The sequence below is a fragment of the Lissotriton helveticus genome, chromosome 3_1 (genome assembly GCF_964261635.1).
Source record: "Lissotriton helveticus chromosome 3_1, aLisHel1.1, whole genome shotgun sequence".
In the NCBI taxonomy this organism is placed as follows: domain Eukaryota; kingdom Metazoa; phylum Chordata; class Amphibia; order Caudata; family Salamandridae; genus Lissotriton; species Lissotriton helveticus.
The window spans coordinates 461,188,598-461,211,542 of NC_136061.1; the positions used below are offsets into that span (position 1 = coordinate 461,188,598).

General features: G+C 47.5%; 1 protein-coding gene across 5 annotated transcripts in view; it reads left to right on the forward strand.

Moving 5' to 3' along the window:
* The window catches only part of PIKFYVE (phosphoinositide kinase, FYVE-type zinc finger containing), a 2,266,845-nt gene that overhangs the window by 1,575,977 nt on the left and 667,923 nt on the right, over positions 1-22,945 (forward strand). The window lies entirely within an intron of this gene.

Below are 22,945 nucleotides of genomic sequence, written 5' to 3' on the forward strand. Positions count from 1 at the left end.
CACCCTTCTTTGCCTTAATCTACTGCGCTTGCATTGCTGATCATCTAGACACTAGATCCATGCACCTGACCATAAACCGCTTGCACTGGGATCCAGTCTTTTGATGCGCTGGTTCCAGTCCTTACTCTCGAATGCCTCTCCAAGTTTGCCATGGGCCTTTTTTTTTCTGCCACTCCAATCCTTAAATACCTGTGGAGTTCCCCCATGTCTTCAGCTCACCTATGGATGCAACAACTGCAATAAATCCTTAGTGGTCTTTTTAAGCTAACAGCACCCAGTTATACTCTGGCAAGGGGTTCCTCCAAAAGGAATATGCCCGGTCGTGACATTCACAAACTGATTGTAAGGCACATTATTCCCCTAATTGGTAGGGCCTTATTCCTCATATTTGCTCTCTGGGCTCTGCTCGGTTAGTAATGTCCAATCACATAAACAGAAGATTTGGTGTCACACCGAATCCAGACCTTTCATTCACCATGCTCATTAATTTGGGCATCTAATTCAAGCTCTGTATTCTATAATGTATTTAGAATATGTATCACCTTTATAACAGACACCAGAACCATCACACAATGAGGGAAAGAGTCTCCTTTAAGGCACTTTGTGTCGTTCCTAAAACTTGAATTGGAAAGGTCCTCATTACTTCCTGATTAAAGTGTACAATCCGAAAAGATGCCTCTGGTTCGCAGGGACAGCTTGGACGGGGATCCCCACGATAAAACGAGCATGTTTGGGTGGATGTGCCATCAGCTACTTGGTAGCTTGACCGCAAAGTTGTGGATCTCTCTCCCTGCTAAGCTATGGTTTTTTTTAATAGACAATTGTAGTAGCACTGGGTTAAGTTGTGGAAGCCTGTCGCGGGTACACTCCGAATGGAGTAACCATGCACTCTATAAAAACTACTTGCATATCATAACTCCCTACATAACATTAACTAATGGGAAAAATAAAACGACTCCTTTTTTTAAAAATAACTGCCTAAATAGGAAATGCATGGATCAGTAGGCCATCGACTTTCGAACTGATGAACATCACACGCTGGTATTTAAGTAGTGAAGACCTAGTGCCATGGCTAGGGGTAGGTTTTGCCAGAAAGTAAAATAACCAAGAATGTAGCAAGTTAACTACAAGATGTACTGTGGTAAAGATAGTGTTAAAGTACACTGTTCGTGCAGGGTGGAACTAGATTTAATCAGCAGAGAGGAGTTCAAGTTTATCTGGGAGTGGTGTGACAGTTTGGGTAGAGCTTGTAATCCTTCCTTGCATTTGCGAGCTATTAAGCTATTGGCATTGTAAATGACAATGCCATGTATGTAATGATTAAGCTTTTGGTAATGTAAATGACAATGCCATTTATTTATGATTTTTAAAAAAAAATGTCATGAGCAATGCCAATAGCTCTATCTTTAATAATGCTGAGACCATTGCATTGTAAATGCTTGTTAATCCTTTTAACATGATAATCCAAACTTGTCAATGAGCGTGCTGACAGGAGCTTCGTCTTGCTTTGGACACACAATTTTTCAGCGTTAGTTTTTTAACAACATGATAAGAGCGGACACAGAATATGTAAATTGTTGGGGTGATTATATACAGGACGATAAGCTTGAAATACACCACAATGGGTAGTGGGATTTGTATTTTTCTGAAGGGCACCTCGCTAGTGGTAATCATAGCCAGGTGTAAAGTGTTAATTGAACAGGGAGGGTGGTTAAATAGGTGTGGCTTATGGCACAAGTTGGTTTTCAGTTGGGAAGTGGAGGAAGCCTTTCGGTTTAAATCGCTAGCAACAGCGTTCAGTTTTTCCAGGTACAGAGGGAAAATTACACGGGTTCAAGAAGATAATGATATAATGGGGTTTTATTCTGGAGTATAGATGGTGCAAGGGAGCCTTACACAGGGTTTGTTAAGAAAGTTTCACCATAGCGCACAGGAAGATGGCGGATTGTTATTAGTTATGGGAGTTTACATTTTTTCGTGCATGAATCAAAGTTTACAATACACATATATAATAGTTCATGATGTATGCTTTAGGATCACAAATATTAACAGTGGTTTTATATTATATTCGTAGCTACCCCTAAAGAAGGGCCAATGAGCCTGAAATGCATTGGTTTATAACAAACTGAGCTTCCCGGGATGGACTGTTAAAACCAGTGTGCTTCTGAAAACAGCCTGGATAGACATATCTGCAGCATTAGAAACTGCGGGGAAATATGCAGCCATTCATTTGAACTGAGAAATGCGATGAAATCAAATAAATAAAATGGATAAATATGGATTGACAAAATTTAAAAATGGATTATGAAATTGGCAACAAAGTTTGTTGAACATCTTTTGAATTAGGTGTGCTGCAGGCGATTGGATTGTCATGCCGCTCCATCTATCTGGTGATCGATCTTATCTGACATGTTTATTGCCTGGAGCTTACCATCAATCCTCCAAATATTCTACCTTGCACTCACAAACCGTCATCAGACTACTTACTTTTCCTCAGATAGGAGGTGCAATTCTCTCTTGGCAAAGGGAGCCATGGAACCAGATTCCATTACAGTAGCAAGGTTCAGGGGTGTAGTCTCTCTACTTTCTAATCCCCAAAAAGGAGTGCTCCTTAAGACCAATTATGTATGTCTGAGTGTTAAACCAGTACATATTGTCAGAACACTTCCATATGATAACTCTCCAACAGGTGCTTCCAGTTCTACAACAATGAGACTGTATGTCCGCACTAGACTTAAAAGATGCATCATTTCACATTCCGATCCCTCCAGCTCATCGCAAATATCTCAGATTTCTGATAGCAGACAAAAACTATCAGTTCAAAGTACTCCCATGGGGAGTAAATACTGCGCCCAGAGTGTTTACCAAATGTCAAGCAATAGTGCAGCTCATCTCAGAAGAAGACAAATTCCCATCTTACTCTTCTTAGACGACTGACTCATCAAAGCCAGCACAAACCAGGCATGTCTAAAACACACTCAGACCACGCTAAACCTACTCATCTGATTGGGCTTCATGGTCAACACGCTAAAAGTCTCATGTAACGCCTTTTCAAATATAATCTTATCTAGGAGCGACTCTCAACACTCACACGGCTCTAGCCTCTCCCAATCCAGACAGAATTTGCAATATTTAAACACTCTTATTACAGTTTCAAGCCTATCTAACCTTACAAGCCGAGACTTTTATGCAATTGTTAGGAATGATGGCGTCATTCATTGCAATAGTGCCTCATACAAGACTACACATGCCCCTCTACAGGAATGCTTAGCACGTCAATGGAATCAGTCATAGGGTCAATTAACAGATCTAGTGTTGGTAGTCAGCCTCACCCTTTGCTCTCTGCTGTGGTAGAACCCACAAAAGTTATCAAAAGGGCTGCCCTTCATCGAACCCTGTTCCACAGATCATGCTAACAGCAGACACATCTCTCACAGGTTGGGGTGCCCATTTCCACAATTACACAATTCAGGGTCTCTTTGACAACAAGCCCCCACGTCTCTACATCAACTATCTAGAGCTTCTAGCAGTATTTCTAGCCCTAACAGCTTTTCAGTCTCATCTCTTAGGCAACATTGTTCTAGTCTGCACGGACAACATGACCGCTATGTACTAAAACAAGGAGGGACGCTCACTCTCCAGCTGCCACGCTTCTCTCAGACCATTTGGGGATGGCCAATTCATCACAGAATTCATCTTCTGGCAGAACACCTTCCAGGCGTCAACAATGAAATTGCCGACCTCCTCAGCAGAAGAAGGCAGCAAATACACAAGTGGGAAATTCATCCCCAAGCTCTCCTTCCATATTTTCTAAAATGAGCATTCCCACAAATAGATCTGTTCCCACATTGGACAACGCAAAGTGCCCAAACTTCGCCTCCAGGTTCCCACACTCTCCCCCTAAGGCAATGCCCTATGGATCAGTTGGTCAAAGATCTTTGCCTACGCCTTTCCGCCTCTTCCAATCCTTCCGTTTCTGGTTCGAAAACTCAGGCAAACATTGCTCACATTGATTTTGGTAGCTCCCACATGGGCCCGTCAACCATGGTACACCATACGTTTGGAACTCTCAGTAGTTCCACATCAAAAGCTGCACCTCAATTACAACCTTCACACTCAGAACTGTGAAGAAATCAGACACCCAAACCCCAAGGAGCTCTACTTAGCGATTTGGCTCCTGAAGTCATAGAGTTTAGATACTTACATTTGCCACCAAACTGTATGACTGTTCTAAAAGAAGCAAGAAAGCCTACTACCGGAGCTAGCTATGCAGCAAAATGGAAATGATTTGTTATATATTGTAATAACTAAATGAATCCTCTTTATGCTTCTGTTCAAAACATTATTTGTTAGCTTCTGCTCCTACCACAAACTAATCTAGCTTACGCATCTATTCGATTGCACCTGGCAGCAGTACCTTCATATTTGCAAAACAGACAACATTTACCTTTGTTCAAAGTCCCTGTGATAAAATCCTTATGGAGGCTTAAAATGAGTAATGCATCCGGCACCGTTATGGAACCACAACATTGTACTTACAAAACTCATGGGTCCACCCTTTGAACCATTACAAAATTGTCCTTTGCAGTTCCTTTCATTGAAGGTTGCCTTCCTCATTGTAATCACTTCATTAAGGATATTTGGTGAGCTACAGGCATTAACCTTAGAAGAACCATTTGTTCAGCTTCATAAAGATAGTTTTTTTTGGACCAACCCCAAATTCAGCCCTAAACTAGTTTCTGCTTTTCCTCCTAACCATTCAGTTGTTACCTTTGTTCTTCCCTCAACCTGATTCTGTAGCTGAACAAGCTCTTCACACACTTGATGTCAGAAGAGTGTTATTGTATTATATTGAAAGGACAAAAGATTTTCGTAAAGCAAACCAACTGTTTGTTGCATTTACACCACCGCACAAGGGCAATCCTATCTCTAAATCTGGCATTTCAAGATGGATAGTTAAATGCATTCAGACTTGTTATGCAAAAGCTAAAATAATATTATCTATATCCCCTAGAGCACATTCCACTTGCAAAATAGGGGCATATATGGCCTTTTTTGGTAACATTCCGTTAGCCGACATCTGTAAGGCAGCAACAAGGTCTACACCACACACATTTACCAAACACTATAGCGGGGACGTATTAGCACGTCAACAAGCCAATGTAGGGCAAGCAGTGCTAATGACACTTTTTCAGTCAAATGCAACATCTACCGTTGCATTTGACCGTTTTGGGAGAATACTTCTATATAGTCTATGCAAAGCATGTGTATCTACAGCACACATGCCTCAATGAATTATGTTCCTTACCCAGTAAGCATCTGTTGGCATTTAGCTGTAGAGTCGCATGCGCCCACCCACCCACATTGAGTACTTCAGCATCGTCGTGGAGGAGAGCGCGAATGACATCAAGAAATTCAACATCAAATCATCATCCAACCTCTGTGACCAAAACAGCAGAGTGGTCTTCGTGAATGAAAGCGTTAAGACTTTCATCCTAGTCTGATTTGGAGCAATCCTGATCCTATTCGCATTCCATGTCGACCTCTTCATTGACCATTCCTGGTTTGCTAACACCGCCTCAGGGTCTGACTGGATCCACGTCCCTCCACATTTCTCTCCACTGCCTCCTCAAACACCTCTCCCTTCTCAAGCAGCTTTTCTAGCGGTACCTCCGTTGCCAATACCGCCAGCCACTCCCTCTCAGCCGCCACAGTCTCCTACACCAGTGGCGCCTTCACCTAGGCAACCTAGATCTCATTCCTTTCACACCAGACCACCCAGCTGTAGGTCTAAGTCAAGATTGAGATGCCACTGTCCTCATCATTCAAGGTCTCACAGATACTCAAACTCAAGATGGAGAAGATATTCTGCATCCAGATCGAGAGCCTCCCAATCTTGTCATACAACATCATGTTCAGGATTGTATTCACCTACCTTAAGAGATTCTCCTCCACAGAGATTATTTTATGTGGATGAGAGTAAGACATGCCAGGAGGTACTAAGAAATTCAATATTGATTTACTGAACATTACTGCATTCACATTAGTAATTTTTGAGACACTTTACCAAAGATCAGGAGCTAGACCACTACTACCTTTGGTTACTGACCTCTTAGAACCTGCAATGGAATTGTTGCTTACTCCAAATGCAATAAAGGCTGGTCTGTCTACAGAAGAAATACAGACCCCTTGCTCAGACCTGATACCAGACTCTCTCATTGTTTCAGCTTTTCGGAAACTTCATGCCATGACTCTATCTTCTATAGTACCTGCTGACCAAGCAACAAATAAGATTCAGTGGACAGAAAAGTCTGCAGAACTTCTGCAGTTTATATGAAACCTGCAAGCGCAGCTGCTGTGCTAGAGCGCTATAGTAGGTCTCTTTGGGACTCCATATGACAGTTCGTAAAAGAAGAACTCCCCAGGGAAAGGTATCAGGATTTCCAAGTTATCCGTGCTGCAGACGATTCCTCCTCTCTAGCAGCGCATTGTTAATGCCATGGCCTAGCGTTTCAGCATTCATCTTGGCTGAGACCCACAGGCTTGAAACTTGAAACACTGGATTCTGAACCTGCCTTTTTGAAGTAGTACATGCTGACCATGAGATGCATTGATGAAATCCGATTTCAACACACTCAAAGCTGTCGGATTAGAGAAAAGGAGGGAATATAGGTGACATTCCTGTAGGAAAGTGCCCCTTTGTTACATTGTCACATTAACTTTTTCCAACTGCTACTGATGTATTAGACTGATGTGCACTGGGTCCCTGCTAACCAGGCCCTTTTGCCAGTGCTCTTTCCCTGAAACAAGCTACCTGTTCAAGTGTTAAACCAATTGGCAAGGACTTGAACATCAATGTAAATCCCTAGTAAATGATACCCCTGATACCTAGGGCATGGGTACTCAAGAGGGTCCCTGAGGGCTGCAGCATCCCAAATCCATGCAGACTGCCATTGCAGGCTGTGTGAAATGGTGCAAACCATTGTGAAAACAACACAACCTGGCACTCTTCCTGTGTGCCATGCCCAGAGACACTGCATGCAATATATGTAAGTCACACCTACTGCAGGCCTTAAAGCCCAATGGCAGGCATCTGCATGAGCAGTTATGCCCCTGTAATGTCTAGTTTCATTGCCAGATATTACAAGTGATCAGGGAGCCATTTATGTATATGTACTGGGCCAGCTACATAATGGCTTCACTCAAAATAAAGGTAATTGGTATAAAAAACCTTGGGCTAGATGTAGGTAAATCTTATTTACCGATTCATAAATACCGAATTTTACCGATTCGGTATTTATGAATCGGTAAATAAGATGTAGGTAAATATTCGGTATTTATTACCAAATCGGTAAGATTCGGTGTTTACCGATTCGGTAAATACCCAATAGGTATTTGCTGTTGAATCCTATGGGCCTTGAAGCCCATAGGATTCAATAGCAAATACCGATTCGGTATTTTCCGAATCGGTGAAAATACAGAATTGCAAAGGGGGACAGGGTGTCACTTTGACACCCTGTTGCACCCCTGTAACTGGTTTGTGCGCCATGTGGCGCACATACATGCCCTTAGGGCATGTCTGTGTGCCACATGTGTACATGCACAGATGTGCATGTACACAGGGATTCGTTATTTACCATGCAATTGTATTACATGGTAAATACCGAATCCTGAAAGGCCCGTAGCACTGTTCAAAGTGCTACCTACATCTGAAAATACAAATTCGGTAATTTTACCGGTTGGTAATTTTACTGAATCAGTAAAATTTACAGAATTGGTGAATTTACCGATTATGTAATTTTACCGAATCGGTAAAATTACCGATTCGGTAAAATTACCGAATCTGAAAGAGACACGTTAGTGATAGATTCCTTACCTTAGAATATCCCCAGGCGTCAGACTGGATCCGGAAATTTTTGCGTAGCAGTACCCTTGCACGTCGGTAGGCGTCGTCTGCGGCTCCGCGTCCGTCGTCGGCACCGTGATGACGTCGGAGTACTTAGACGCCGCCTCCGCGTGCTGACGTCAGTTCTTCTTTTTCGGCGCCAGCAGCGCAGATCCGTAAAAAGTGGTACCTTAGTCACTTTTTGACTAAAACTTTTTTGATCTTTTGATCATTCTTTTTCGAAATCTTCGACTCCGAACAGTGCCGGTAGGGATGCCAGGTTTTAAGCCCTGTGAGGATTGCGACCGGCTGATGTCGGTCACCGACCCTCACCGTCGGTGTCTCCACTGTCTCGGCGTCGACCACGACGACAAGACCTGTTCCGACTGCCGGGTCCTGACTTCGAAGGCTAGACGGGAGCGGTCCCGTAAGCGACTCGAACTCCGGCAGTCGGCCCCTCGCCAAGAGAGGTCCCGGTCAGGACGGAGGTCGAGGGACCGGTCGCGGGAGAGGAGCCAGCGGAGCTCCGGGAGTCGACATCACTCCTCAGGGTCGAAGTCGTCAGGTAAGCACAAGAAGTCGAAGAGACGTCATCGCTCTTCCGACTCCCCCCCCGACGCGGCCGGGGGTTCTGGTGGCACCGCCCACGCGGCTCCGTCGGAGTCGCAGGCGCCGCGTCCGGCCTCATACCCTCCGGTCCCTGGGCCTAACTCGGCGCCGGAGGAGATCGAGCGGTTCCTCTCTCCTCAGACGGGCTCCGCGGCGCCTTCGGGCTTAGCGGACCCGTTGGGAGGTCCTAGCGGGTCGGGGGCTTCGGCCCCGACACCGTCGGGTGCTTCGGCTCCGCCGGCGCCTTCGGGCTCGGCGCCGCAGGGCCCCGCTGGATCCGGTTCCGGATCCGGGTCGTCGCCGGTGGACTTGACGACCTCCCCGGCGCCGGCCCCTCAGGTGTCACATCCGGTTCCGGATCTGGGTCGTCGCCGGTGGACTTGACGACCTCCCCGGCGCCGGCCCCTCAGGTGTCACCCCCGGCGCCGCCCTCGGGCGGCGCCGTCCCCGATGCCTCCGCCGGAGCGGCGCCGCTGGGCGCCGCTTCCGAGGCCGGCCCCATCCTTTGCTAACCCTGAGTACCAGGAGATGGGTGATGAGGAGGATTTGGAGGGGTCTGAGGACCCTCTGGCACGTGAATGCCAGTCTCAGGAGGACTGGGCAGGTGAACTTGGGGAGGCGAGTGGTATAGACACTTCGCCTGACACTGGTTTTGTCTCACCTCCTACCGTGGCTACGGAGGAGGGGGCAACCTATAGTGTGGTGTTGATGAGGGCGGCCAAGGCCTTGGGCCTTGAGCTCCCTGTCGCGGCCGTGAGGACTAACCTCCTCACTGAGGTCCTTAAGACGCAGTCATGCTCAGCCGAGCCTCTGCTGCCGTTTAACGAGGCCTTAACCGACGTTCTTTTGGGCACTTGGTCCAAGCCCGCTACGGGTTCGCCCGTAGATAGGACCGTGGCCACCGCCCTGCCCCGGGCGACCCATGTTTCCTGTCCACCCACCCCACCCCCGAGAGCCTGGTCATCCAGGCCTCCAATTCCCAGACCGCATTCCCGTCGGCTCCGCCGGACAGGGAATCCAAGAGGTACGAGCAGTACGGTAAAAAGATCTTCTCCTCCCTTAGTCTGGGACTGCGGTCTTCCAACACCGCATGCCTCTTGGGACGCTACACCCACTCTCTGTGGGATACGGTTGCGGAAGTGCTGCCAGAGTGTCCGTTGGAGGTACGGGCCAAACTCGGCCAAGCCCTTGTGGAGGGCCGGGATGCAGCCAGATATTCTATCCGGTGTGGGCCGGATACCACCGACTCACTAGGTAGAGCGATGGCAACGACGGTGGTGGTCAGACGCCACGCCTGGTTGAGGTCCGCCAACTTTTCGTCCGATGTCCAAAACACACTGATGGACATGCCGTTTGATGGCCGTCGCCTTTTTGGCGACAAGGCAGACCATGCGCTTGAGCGCTTTAAGGACTCCAGGGCTATGGCCAAGTCCTTGGGCCTCTCGGCCCCGCGCCAACAATCGGCTGCCTTTCACTCCTTTCGTGGCCACGGAAGGGGTGTACCCACACGTGTTGCCAGCCACGCTCAGCAGGATAATACCCAACCCGGTGGCGGCCGTGGAAACCGCCGTGGCGGCGGTCGGGGTCAACGGCGAGGTCAGTCCACACCTTTCCCCGCAGCATCCGCCTCAAAACCCTCCTAGTCCGTGCTTTCAGGCCCATGTGACGCCAGTGGGGGGCAGGGTTCGCCATCACCTCCTCCACTGGCGCACAGTCACGTCGGACAGGTGGGTGCTGCAGATCGTCCGAAGGGGCTACTCCCTCCCATTCAAGGCGACTCCTCCAGCCATGCCACCGCAGAACCACCGTGTATCGGGGGATCATTTGCGACTTCTGAAGGAGGAAGTTACGGCCCTTTTGGCCAAGGGGGCCATCGAGCGCGTTCCTGGGCCAGAATAGGGTGTGGTTGCTATTCCCACTACTTTCTGGTACAAAGAAGGGCAAAGGGGGCCTACGCCCTATCTTGGACCTACGGAACGTCAACGGCTTCCTCCGGAAGGAGAAGTTCAAAATGCTGACTCAGGTCTTAGCTGCCCTGGACCCAGGAGACTGGATGGTAGCGTTGGACTTGCAGGACGCTTATTTCCACATCCCCGTCCTGCCGGCCCACCGGAGCTACCTGCGGTTCACGGTTGGCCATGAGCACTTTCAGTATACCGTGCTCCCCTTCGGCCTTACCAGCACCCCACGGGTGTTCACAAAGGTGATGGCGGTGGTCGCAGCTCATCTGCGCAGGTTAGGGGTGTGAGAAGTTGGCCTGATATGCAGTGCTCACTATTCTAGTGATCACTATGTATCAGTCCAAACAACCCTTATTGATGATTGGTTGTAAGTCAACCTTATAGACCAGCTATCCTAGTAGCATGGATACGAGCAGTCTAAGGCTAAGACTCTAGAGGGCGTGTTAAGCCAGCTGTTTTACCATCACATTACCCCTTGAACACCAAGTGAAAGGACACCACACAAGTTGTTATGAAAATAAACAGATATTTATTTATAACAAGACTACCCTGAACTCTTTATGAGTCAGGGAGCTAAGCACACAACAAAACTCTTAAGAAAATACTTTAAGTCGCACAATTTACACAAATGCCCTAGGGGCACGAAAAACCATATACACAGTAAGTGGAATGCGAACTTGCTAGCAGGTAAGTAGTACTTTTCTAGACTTAGGAATCGCTAGGCCTACAATTCTAAACACTGGGATTAGATGCAGGAGGCCTGTGGACGTCGTGTGCAGAGTGGGAACTCTCACGCGTAAGGCGGGAAAAAGTCTATGGAGGCTAGCAGTTGCAAAGTTACTGTTCTCGGGCGAACCCGACTAGGTGGATCAAAAACGGGAGTGGATCCGAACACTTAGGGTGTTGGACTATGCTGGAGCACCGGAGTACTCAGGTTACCTAGCCCAGGGGCTGCGGCTGCATAGGGTCGAAGTTACGTCGGAAACCCTTGTTGAAGATCCAGGAGCCTGAAGAAAGAGTTGCTGGCAGGCGGCCAGTGAAGAAAGTTCGGAGTGATCCAGGCCTGGATCAGGGAAGAAGAAACCTGTAAGCAGAGGGGACCAAGTTCTGAATCACTAGCCAGTGATTTGAGTGGGCACCAGGATGGCACCGGACGAAGTCACCTCAGCCAGGTGAGTGGCGCTGCTGGGCTCTGCAGTCTCTCGGACCAGGAGGCGTTGTCGGCGACCAGGATGGAGGTGCGAGCTGTCCCACGAAGGTACTTGCTGTCGACGTCGCTGGACCCAGGATTGGGCAACAAGTCTTGGCAAATGCAAGGCCCACGCGGTGGACCTAAAATGGCGTCTTGCGTGGACCAGGAGGGTCCAGGGTGCTCCTCTTTTGGAGGGGAGCAAGGACTAGTCTGGAGCAACCAGACCAGCAGTAGTTGTCGTCGTGGAGCGTCGTGAGGGGGCCACTAGCCAACGGGCAAGCGACCTGGACAACGCGGGGAGCAGCAAAAAGCAGAAGGGCCCCACGCAGATCTCGTGGATGCAGGGGGGCTGAACTTCGGTGCTGGAGCTGCTCAGGGTCGGGGCTTCTCTTACCCCAAAGCACTCAGTCGAGGGTCACTCGGGAGTCGTGCTGGACAAGCGTCGTGCAGTTCTGAAGATGGCCGGTCCCTCGAGGTCTCGTCACACCCACGGATCACAGCTGGGCTGATGATGTAGGTTGAGGTCAGAGGTGCCAGGGAAGCCGGTTCTCGTCGTGCTGGAGCAGTCTTGATCCGAAGGAGAGACTGGCAACAAACCGCGATGCTTGGTTGGTGCCTGCTGCTGCAGGGTGACTACTCCTTAGTCACAAGGGAGAAATCTTGAGAAGAGTCTTGAGTTCCTTCTTGAAGAAAGTAGTTTCAGGATTCAAAGATGATCTGATTTGGAAGGGGGCCAGGTCCTACCTTTATCCTGCAAAAAGGGGCTGGCACGCGACTAAGTCCTGCCCTATGGGTGGGACTAGGAGGGGGGTGGTTACACCCCTCTCCTTTGGCGGGCTTTCCCCAGGCCAGGGGCTGGAGTGCCCCTGGAACTGGTTCCAGCCGGCCTATCCACAGTGAGCACCGGGGTGCCACTTGCAGTCACCTTCCTCTAAAGCCCTGCCTACCTAGAATACACAAAATCCTGTCTGGGACGGTGCTGGCACCGCCCCTGGCAGGAAACCCTTTGTCCTTGCCTCCTGGGCTGGGAGGACTACCAGCAGCAGGAGGGCAGACTTGTGTCTCGGTGGCAGCATCCATTTTGTGGAGCTAAGGCTCTGTCTGACTTTAACCGGGGTTACAGGTTACATACTTGTCGTGTCCCTCTAGAAGGGTGGAATGCTAACCCCGTCGCCAGAATTGGCGAGGGGTTAGTATTCCAATTCGTATGACACCTTACTCGACATGTTTTGATAAAGCGATACCAGAGTTGGCATATAACCGCGAGGATTATAATGCACTTAAGAGTATATGGTATGCGATATCATGGAAACGGCTAAGGGATAGATCCCGAAAGCCGCAGACAGGCTCAGCTCATGCCAGAGCACCATCTCACACGATTCCAAGCACTCTGCCTTCAGGATTGTTAAGGCCTGCCATAGGAGTGACTGATAGGAGATCTGTGTGTCCATTTAGGTTTAGATATAGGAATACTATATCTACAGCAGAGGGTGAGTACACCACTCTGCCCCAGCTGTCAAGCAGCCAGTTGTGTCTGATTTAGTTAGTCAGCCCAGGGGTGGCACAATACATGCTGCAGCCCCTGGGAGACTTCTGGGTGCACCTCAGCCCTGGGTACAGGGACTTGAGAGGGCCCAGTGCCAATTCAGTACCTGGGTACAATTTGGATTTAGAGAGAACAGCTAGGCTGTGGGTCTGATTAGCAGGCCCACAGCCAGGGAAAGTCGTAAACCAGTGAAGCAAAAAGCAAAAATCTGGGTGATCATAGGATTGCAGACCCTACTCTCCTACAAGGGGTTTCAGTCTTCCCCTACCTCGACGACTGGCTGTTGAAGGCGGGCTCGCCCCAGACAGTCGTCAGCCACCTCCAGACTACGGCAGATCTCCTGCACCAGCTGGGGTTCTCCATCAATGTGCCAAAGTCACACCTGTGCCCCTCTCAGAAGCTCCTCTTCATCGGAGCGGTTCTCGACTCGGCGCGGTTTTGGGTTTATCCACCCGAAGAGCGGGTCCGGGATATTCCGGCTCTGATTCCGATCTTTCAGCCTTTATCCCGGGTCTCGGTCAGGTTGAGGCTGCGGCTTCTGGGGCTGATGGCCTCCTGCATCCTACTGGTGCATCACGCCAGGTGGCGGATGCGGGCTCTGCAGTGGGACCTGAAGTTTCAGTGGGCCCAGCATCAGGGCAACCTGTCCGACCATGTCCTGATCTCTGAGGGCACTGCGAGACAGCTGCAGTGGTGGCTCACGGACCGCGATTCGGTCAGCGGCAGATCCCTCTCCCTTTCCCAACCGGAGCACGTAGTTGTGACGGACGCGTCCCTCCAGGGCTGGGGAGGCCACATGGGAGAGGCGGAGATCAGAGGCCTCTGGTCTCCGGCGGAGGCCCGGCTCCACATCAACCTTTTGGAGTTAAGGGCGATTCGTCTAGCACTGAAAGCATTCCTCCCCTCTGTCCGGGGGAGAGTAGTGCAGGTGTTCACGGACAACACCACCGCCATGTGGTACTGCAACAAACAGGGCGGGGTGGGGTTGTGGACCCTTTGCCAGGAGGCTCTGCGCCTCTGGCAGTGGCTGGAACGCCAGGGCGTGACCCTGGTGGCTCAACACCTGACAGGTTCTCTGAACGCCAGGGCGGACGAGCTCAGCCGACGGTGCATGATGGATCACGAATGGCGTCTGAACTCGGACGTGGCGCACGGCCTCTTTCAGCGATGGGGAGAGCCTTGGTTAGATCTATTCGCCACCGAAGAGAACGTGCAATGTCACCAGTTCTGCGCGTTGGAATTTCCAAGGCGGCACTCGCTCGGAGACGCTTTTCGTCGCGAGTGGAATTGCGGTCTGTTGTACGCCTTTCCGCCTATACCACTTCTGCCCAGAGTGCTGAAGAAGATCAAGCACGACCGGGCCCAAGTCATTCTTGTGGCTCCGGACTGGGCACGAAGGTACTGGTATCCAGAGCTACTCAGTATGTCAGTCGATCCCCCGGTTCGTCTGCCTCTTCGGGAGGACCTTCTGTCGCAGCAGCAGGGGATGGTCCTCCACCCGAACTTGTCCAGTCTCCACCTCCATGCTTGCAGATTGAGCGGCGACAGTTGAGGCCATTTGGCTTGCCTCCTGAAGTCTGTAATGTCATTCTGGCAGCCAGGCGTCCCTCCAAAAAGTCGGTATTCGCCTGCAGGTGGAACAGATTTGTGGCATGGTGCACAGCAAAGGCTGTGGATCCTCTTGCTGCCCCTCTCTCTGAGGATCTTTTCTTCCTTCTTTCTCTTGCCCAGCAGGGCTCTGCTCTGGGCACTATCCAGGGCTACCTTTCTGCCCTTTCAGCCTTTCTGAGGCTGCCTGATCAACCTTCTTTGTTCAAGTCCCCTATGGTAAACAGATTTCTAAAGGGCATCACACACACGTTCCCTCCTGTTCCGTTTGTGATGCCTCAGTGGGACTTGAACCTTGTTCTTACATTTCTGATGTGCGCTCCCTTTGAGCCACTTCACAACTGTTCTCTCCACCTTCTAACTCTGAAGACTGCTTTCCTGGTTGCCATCACCTCTGCCAGGAGAGTGAGCGAGCTCCAGGCCCTTTCTTGTACTCCTCCTTTCCTTTCTGTCCATCCGGACAAGGTTGTGTTGCGTACTAAACCATCTTTCCTGCCCAAGGTTGTCACAGCCTTCCACATTGGGCAGTCCATCACCTTGCCAACCTTCTTTCCGCCTCCGCACCCCTCTAAAGAGGAAGAGAGGCTCCACCGTCTGGACCCAACACGTGCGCTCTCATTCTACTTGGATTGCACACGCCAGTTCCGGGTGGATGACCAACTCTTTGTTGGTTACGTGGGCGCTAAGAAGGGGAAAGCGGTGCACAAGAGGACCATCTCCCGGTGGATCATCTTGTGTATCCAGGCATGTTACTCCTTTGCTAAGAAGGAGCCCCCTGTTGGATTGCGGGCTCATTCCACCCGAGCCATGGCGACTACAACTGCCCTGGGCCGGGGAGTGCCCTTACAAGACATCTGTCAGGCAGCCACGTGGGCGTCACTGCACACGTTTGCACGACACTACTGCCTGGACAGCCAAGTCCGGAGGGATGGCTTCTTTGGCCGTTCTGTCCTCCAGGACTTTCTGGTGTGATTATTGGTTCGCAGACCCACCACCGGGGTTGGTATTGCTGGGGTATCTATTCTAAGGTAAGGAATCTATCACTAACGTGTCTCTTTCAAATGCACAAGTTACTACTTGTGTAACGATATATCTGTATGAGACATTAGTTAGTGATAGATTCCTTACCGACCCACCCATCCTCCCTGTTCTGCGAACCGATATCTAGGGTTAGGGTTATCCCCTTTCAGGGCCCTAGTTTCAATGGCACCAGTGTTGGTTTTTAACATGGCTCAGCGCTTCTGGCGCAGAAAAGCTGTGTCTAAGAACTGACGTCAGCATGCGGAGGCGGCGTCTAAGTACTCCGACGACGTCATCACGGCGCCCACGACGGACGCGGAGCCGCAGACGACGCCTACCGACGCGCAAGGGTACTGCTACGCAAAAATTTCCGGATCCAGTCTGACGCCTGGGGATATTCTAAGGTAAGGAATCTATCACTAACTAATGTCTCTTACAGATATATCATTACACAAGTAGTAAATTGTGCTTCTGTAGGTTTTTGAAGCTCCTACATCTCCATAGCCCGGTACCGGTCGGAAAAGGCCGAAAATCGCTATTTTCGGCCGTTTCCGACCGGTATTGGGCTACCTACATCTGACTCCTTGTCTTGAAAAATCCATACTGATGCCAGTATTGGATTTGTCCTAAAATGCCCAAAGAGTGCAAATTAGAGGTGCTCCCTGACTCCTAATAGTCTCTTACGAGTTCTGTCTGACTGGTGTTGTCTAGCCTGTCACCACAGCCAGGTTTCTGACCCCTGTAGGTGAGAGCCTGCGCTCTTAATGCCTGTTCCGGAGGAAGGTGTTCACACCTACTCTAACAAGATGGCTTGTGGTGTAGCAAATCAAAACCAGAAGCTCCAAAACCTCTGCCACCCTTGATATGCGACCTCTGCTTTCCTCCTAGGCCTGGGAATGCCACCTCTGCCTGAGATTCATTTTGCCCAATGAAAGATGGAAAAATTAGCTAGTCAGGAGGCACATTCACCCTCAGGCTAGTCACACCCCTAAGGTGGGCTACCTAAAGTAAAGAAGGGTTAACCATCTTATTTTTTGTGAAACTAGGGACTCTGTGTCCGGTTAATGCCCACTTGTAGCAGGAAACGGTCATGGAAAGGGTTGAGTCACCCCAGGGGTAGGTAGCCCATCAGCTACTACTTTACACTTCCTTTAATGACCCTTTAATTCAGTATGACACCAGGAACTCAGGATAGTCTACTGGGAACAGAGGAAGGACCAAAATTAGCTGAAATGCAAGAACTGTGGACCAGCTCCAGGACTGGAGCCAAACTCTGCCTGCCTGCTGCTGTGCCCGCAATTGAAAGGGACTTGTCCAGCTGATGTGTCTTCTCCCAAAGCCTTGGAGGACTGCTAGCACTTCGCCAACCAGTCAGCATCTCCCCTGAAGTGGAGAAGCCACTTCTCCGCAGTCTGCAGGCACTGGCCGCATCTGCGTGGTACACCGTTTTACTGACCACCAGGTCCACTGAGCAAGCAGCACCCCAGGAGGAGGATTTTGTGGGACTTTTACATCTAATGTTCAGTTTGTTTATATATATTATTTCAGTATGTCTTTAAGGCATGCAACTTGTTATGTTTCTGTCATAGCTCTACATTCCAAACAGAGTTTTCTTAATGTAGCATTCTTTCTTTGAAAGGCAGTTTCTACATGGATGCCTTACTGCCAAGACTTATGCTGTGCTGCTTATTAAACTTCTCATTATTACTTCAAGGATATTTAAGGAATTATTTCTACAAATTTGGCGACGAGGACATATTTATCTCCAGCCATTTACAGCACAGGAGCGGAGTATTTTGAACCTACTACGATTTTTTTTAATGTATTTCAAGTTTTTACTTATATTTCTGTCAACCTTGTTTTGAGAATATCTCAGGATTGTGTACTTCATTCGAGGGATTTTTGAAACTCACTGGCATTGTTTCATGGATTTATGCGCCTTGATCAACTCACCGCATCTTTCAAGTTTCAACTTTGCATCGACCTGCTTCAGCGCTCGTTCTTCAGTTTTCCTCCGTCACACACAGAGCGCTGAAGTGGAGGCGTTCGAACTTCATTCTCGCTTTCGTCACACGCAGTACGTCGCACAGCTGACGGCGCTTCTGTCATTGCGCTTAGCCGTGCTGACGCTTTGCGTTTCATAGCAACCATACGAAGCAGTATGAAGTTCTATTTCCAGCTCTTCGTGTTAACTTTTACAGCGGAATGAAATGTGTGGATTTGTGAGTTTCTGTCACACGGCGGCTGTTTTTTTCAAGTAGAGTGTATTAACCCCTGTCTTTCTAAGAGTGCCATGGATTTTTCATTATTTTAAAGCTTCTCGTTTCATCTTTAAACAATGCTCTGTATTTCATTCAGGCATTTTTCTCAAACATTTACAAGCATGGTTATTTGGTAATTAACCACCTACGCAGATCATTTTATTCAAACTGTTTTAATTCCTACTGCGTTTGTTACTTTAATTTTTTACTTTATTTTATTTGAGTAAATTAGTTACCATCAAAATATACTTTATACAATTATTAAGTTTACGTTTATAACCAGCCTAATACAGTGACTTACAACGTGCAATTTGATCCTCCAGCAAAGTTTTTACAAGTCAAGGGTGACCCTCCTATGCCATGGCCTAGATGGAAAGAGGAATTCTTTAATTATATGAGGGCTATTGATGTAGAACGTGTGGGGGCTGAAAGAAAAAAAAGCATACTCCTCCATTGCATTGGTTCTGAAGGTCAAGAAATATTGAGAACATTACCTCAAAGTTCATTACCTTCTGGCAGTGGTGACTCTACTAATGTTTACATAGAAGCCTTAAATAGATTAGAAAAAAGGTTCAAACCCACTGCCAATATTGCCCTAAACGGGTTCAAATTTTACACCAGAGCTAAAAAACAAGATGAATCATTTGATGACTTTCTTACTTCTCTAAGAGCTTTATGTGTGCATTGCAACTTTGGAGTGATGTCTGATGAAATGATCCGAGATCAGATTATTGTCCATGTTAAAAATAAGGAAGTTCAGGAAAAACTGTGGTGCATGGGTGATCCAAAATTGGAAGAAGCTATTTCTATAGCCAAATCTACTGAGATGTCCGAGAAATGGATGAACATTGTTGTTAAAAAGAACTCCAGTACTAATAATTCAACTCATGAAGAGGAAGTTTGTATTCTAAAACACAAAGTAGAGGTGGGAAACTCTATTGCTACGCATGGAAAAAACAAGATTCATTTCAATAATTTCAACAGCAGGAGAACTGATCAACCCAATAACTCTTTTTCTTGTTTTCGATGTGGTAGCAAATCTCATATTGCTTCTTTTCAGGGTTGTCCAGCCATCAGCAAAGAATTTAACATTTGTGGGAGGATAGGACACTGTAGTAGTGTTTGCAGAGAAAGACGTTACAACACTCGTTTTGAGCAATTGCGTGCCTTCACCAACAGTTTAGATTCTGCTAAAGTGTCTTCTATTAACAACTCTGATAATGTGGATAATGAACCTGTCAAAGGTTCCGTTGTTCAAAAAGGTTGTATAATTGTAAATAGTAGGAAGTCACCTAAATGCATTTTCCATATTCTCACGGTGGAAATTGAACTTATGGTAGATTCAGGATCCCCTTGGACCATAATCACCAAAGAATATTTTAATGAAAAACTAAAAAATGTATGTGACTTTTCTAATCTGCAACAGTCAGATATTATTGATGAGGGTTTTAACGGGTCTAACATTGATATTGAAGGATATTTCAGAGTACCTCTAGTTTTAAAAGGCAGGTCAGCACATATAAAATTATACATTGCTGTAAAAGGTGTTCATGATCTTGGGTGGCATGACCAATGGGAATTAGGTATCACCTTAAACCCTTGTGCTAAAGACCCAGTATCCCTGTGTAGTGAGCATGGTCTGGTCAGTTCTATGTCAGCTCAAAGCTTTGAAGGTAAGGTAAACATGTCTTATTGGAGTGACAGGTATGATAAAAAATGTTGTGACAAGTTGGGGAAATTGAAAAATTTTGCACACAAAGTTGTACTTAAGCAGGGTGTACTTCCTGTGAAACAAAAATTGAGAGGAGTTCCCCTGAACATTAGAAATGAGTTAAAGGAAATGTTGGATGATCTACTTAAAGATAACATTATTGAACCGATTGAATCCTCTGAATGGGTTTCACCAATAGTTTTGGTACGAAAGCCTGATCAGAAGTTGAGAGTTTGCATTGATCTGAGAGATCTTAATTCTAACATCATTATTGATTGCCATCCCCTTCCTAATATCAATGAACTTGTCGCTTTGTTTGATGGTTCGCAGATTTTCTCCACCCTGGATCTTAGGTCAGCGTACCATCAAATTGAACTTACTGAAGAGTCAAAGAAATATACTGCGTTCATTACACCTATGGGACTTTTTCAGTATAGGAGGATGCCATTTGGGTTGGCTTCAGCCGCCTCTGTTTTTCAGAGAGTGGTGTTCCAAATTTTTAGAGATTTAGATTCTTTTGTTAAATGCTTCCAAGATGACATCTTAGTTTTTTCCAAAAACGAATTAGAGCATGTGTCACATTTAGATCAAGTTTGCAAAAGACTTGAGAGTAGTGGTCTCACATTAAAAGCACATAAGTGTAAATTATTTTGTAAATCTGTGGAATATCTAGGACATACCTTGTCTGGAGAGGGTTTAGTTCCCAAAAAATCCAATGTGGAGGCTATTCTTAAAGCTCCGACTCCTACTAATAGGGAACAATTACTGTATTTTTCAGGCATGTGCGAGTACTACAGCAAGTTTGTAAAGAATTTCGCAACCAAAATGGAACCTCTAAGGAAGCTACTAAGACAGAAAACTATTTTTGAGTGGAAGGATGAGCAAAAAAATGCATTTGTAGATATCAAAAATGAAATTGTCAATGCTCCCACTTTAAAACCATTTAGAATAGGCCATAAGTGCATTATCACCACTGATGCCAGCTTATATGGTCTGGGTTGTGTTTTGTCCCAACAAGATGGCAATATGGAATGGAATGCGGCTTTCTCTTCAAGTACACTTAATGAAGCAGAACGCAAGTATGCGGTTATTGAGAGAGAGTTGCTCGCATGTGTGTGGGCAGTAGAGCATTATAGGATTTATGTTTGGAGCAGCAAATTTATCCTTAGGACGGATCATAAACCCCTGGTACACATTTTGTCAGTTGGTGGAGGTTGGAACTCTACGGCAAGAATTGCAGGTCTGGCATCGAAACTTCAAGAGTATAATTTCTCTGTAGAATACATCTCAGGAAAAAAAAATACTACTGCAGATTTTCTCTCACGGCTTCCTTGTGAAGCCCTGTCTAGCAAGTTAGTTTCGAGCTGCTTGACCACCTACCCTGGGTAGTTCAGCCTTTGCAGCAGGCAAGGCTTGATATGGATCCAATTTGGACACCAACCCTGCCAAGACTGACCTACTGATAAGTGACATCAGCATCACCGAGGCCAGCACTGAAAGTGACCCTGCTGTTCTGTTTGCCCCCATCACCAGGTCGACCCCAAGAAGTGAGAACCTCTAGCGCAAGAGACCCTTTGGACAAAAACACCTCTGCACCCGAGCCCCATAGCCAGAATCAAGGCAGACCGGCTGAGACCCCCCTTTGGTTTCTGCCAGACTTGTCCCCCTGTCCCCACTTGCAGCCCTTTTCTTTTTACAGGTTTCTCCATTGAATTTACTGTGTAGCGCTCAAGGCTACCATCGTAACCAGCAACTCTGCACCGGACACACCAGGGCAGGTAAAACAAAACTGCTGGTGGTTCTATGGACCTTGGCCCCTAAGCACCTTGAGTCAAGAGATCAACCCTAACAACTGTTTGCAAGTATACCTATGCAGTGTATTTTTCTCCCATAGGATAGCTTTGCCACTTTCAAGGCTCATGCCTCAAATCTGAAAGCTTTTGATATTCTACTCTCTTAAAGTACTTACCTGATTCCGATGATCTTAGTGTCTAAATAAATATAAAAAATGTTGTTTTTTTCTAAATTGGTCCCAAATTTCTTCTTGAGTGTTTCTCTCGTTTATTAACTCTGTGTGTACACCAAATGCTCAACACTCCTCTCTGATAAACCTAAAGCTGCACAACCATACTACCACAAAGTAGATCCCTTTGGGATTGTTAAAGCAAGCCCCTCTTAACCAATAAGCGTCGCCTGGACTTTCTGGACAGTGTACCTCATTTTGGTACAATTTTATTTATTTATTTAAAGAGTTTTATATAGCGCTGGCTATATAGAAAGCCTGCTTCCTACATTGGTGATTCAGCAGTGGGATACAAAACATTGTTTGCTGATACCACTCGGTCAATAGATGATACCACGAAGGAATCCACAATTGGCGTAATTCAAAAATATTTTTTCAACTTGTTCGATTTTTCTCTACATTTTCTAATCTGACATATATGGGTACAAGCTCCTGGCGCACACGGGGTACACCGGGATCTAGAGGGTTGGGGGGTATTGATAAGGTCCTCTGTTCCATTCATTACGGGTAGGAGTTGGTGTGACTGACTGGGAAGATACGTAACTCTGACAGGTACGTGGGAAGGCAAAATGCTGAATCTTTGCTCGGTGTATGTAACACAGAGACTTCACAAAGACACTTTACCGACACTGCGTGCTGTTTTGCTAGAACTTCCCTTGGGCTTGCTGAATCAGGGGGGTGAGGGGGGCACTTGAATGCGGTCATGGACCCCAAGATTGACAGAGTTTCATGGGCCCTAGGAGGAACAGGACATGAGCCGCTGGGAGGTTTTGTGAATGCAGTGGGTTTGATAGACCTTTGCCCTGCCCATAACCTGACGGAATGTCAATACACATACACATCTGCAACACACAGCAGCTATTCGCGGCTGGACTATATTTTTATGTTCAGGGTCCCAAGCTGGTTTGTTCCGTGGAGCGACCCACAAGGCATGTAGCATCTCGGATCATTCCCAGGTTGAGTTACATCTCCCGGGGCCGGCGAGTGATATCGCACTACCCTGAGACTAAATTCCTGGCATTTCAGGGATAAACAGTTTGTCCAAAAGGTTTAGAAACGTACAGCACAATAGTTCCAAGACGACGATGGTTTGGTAGAATCAGTCTGCACCTTGTGGGAGGCATACAGA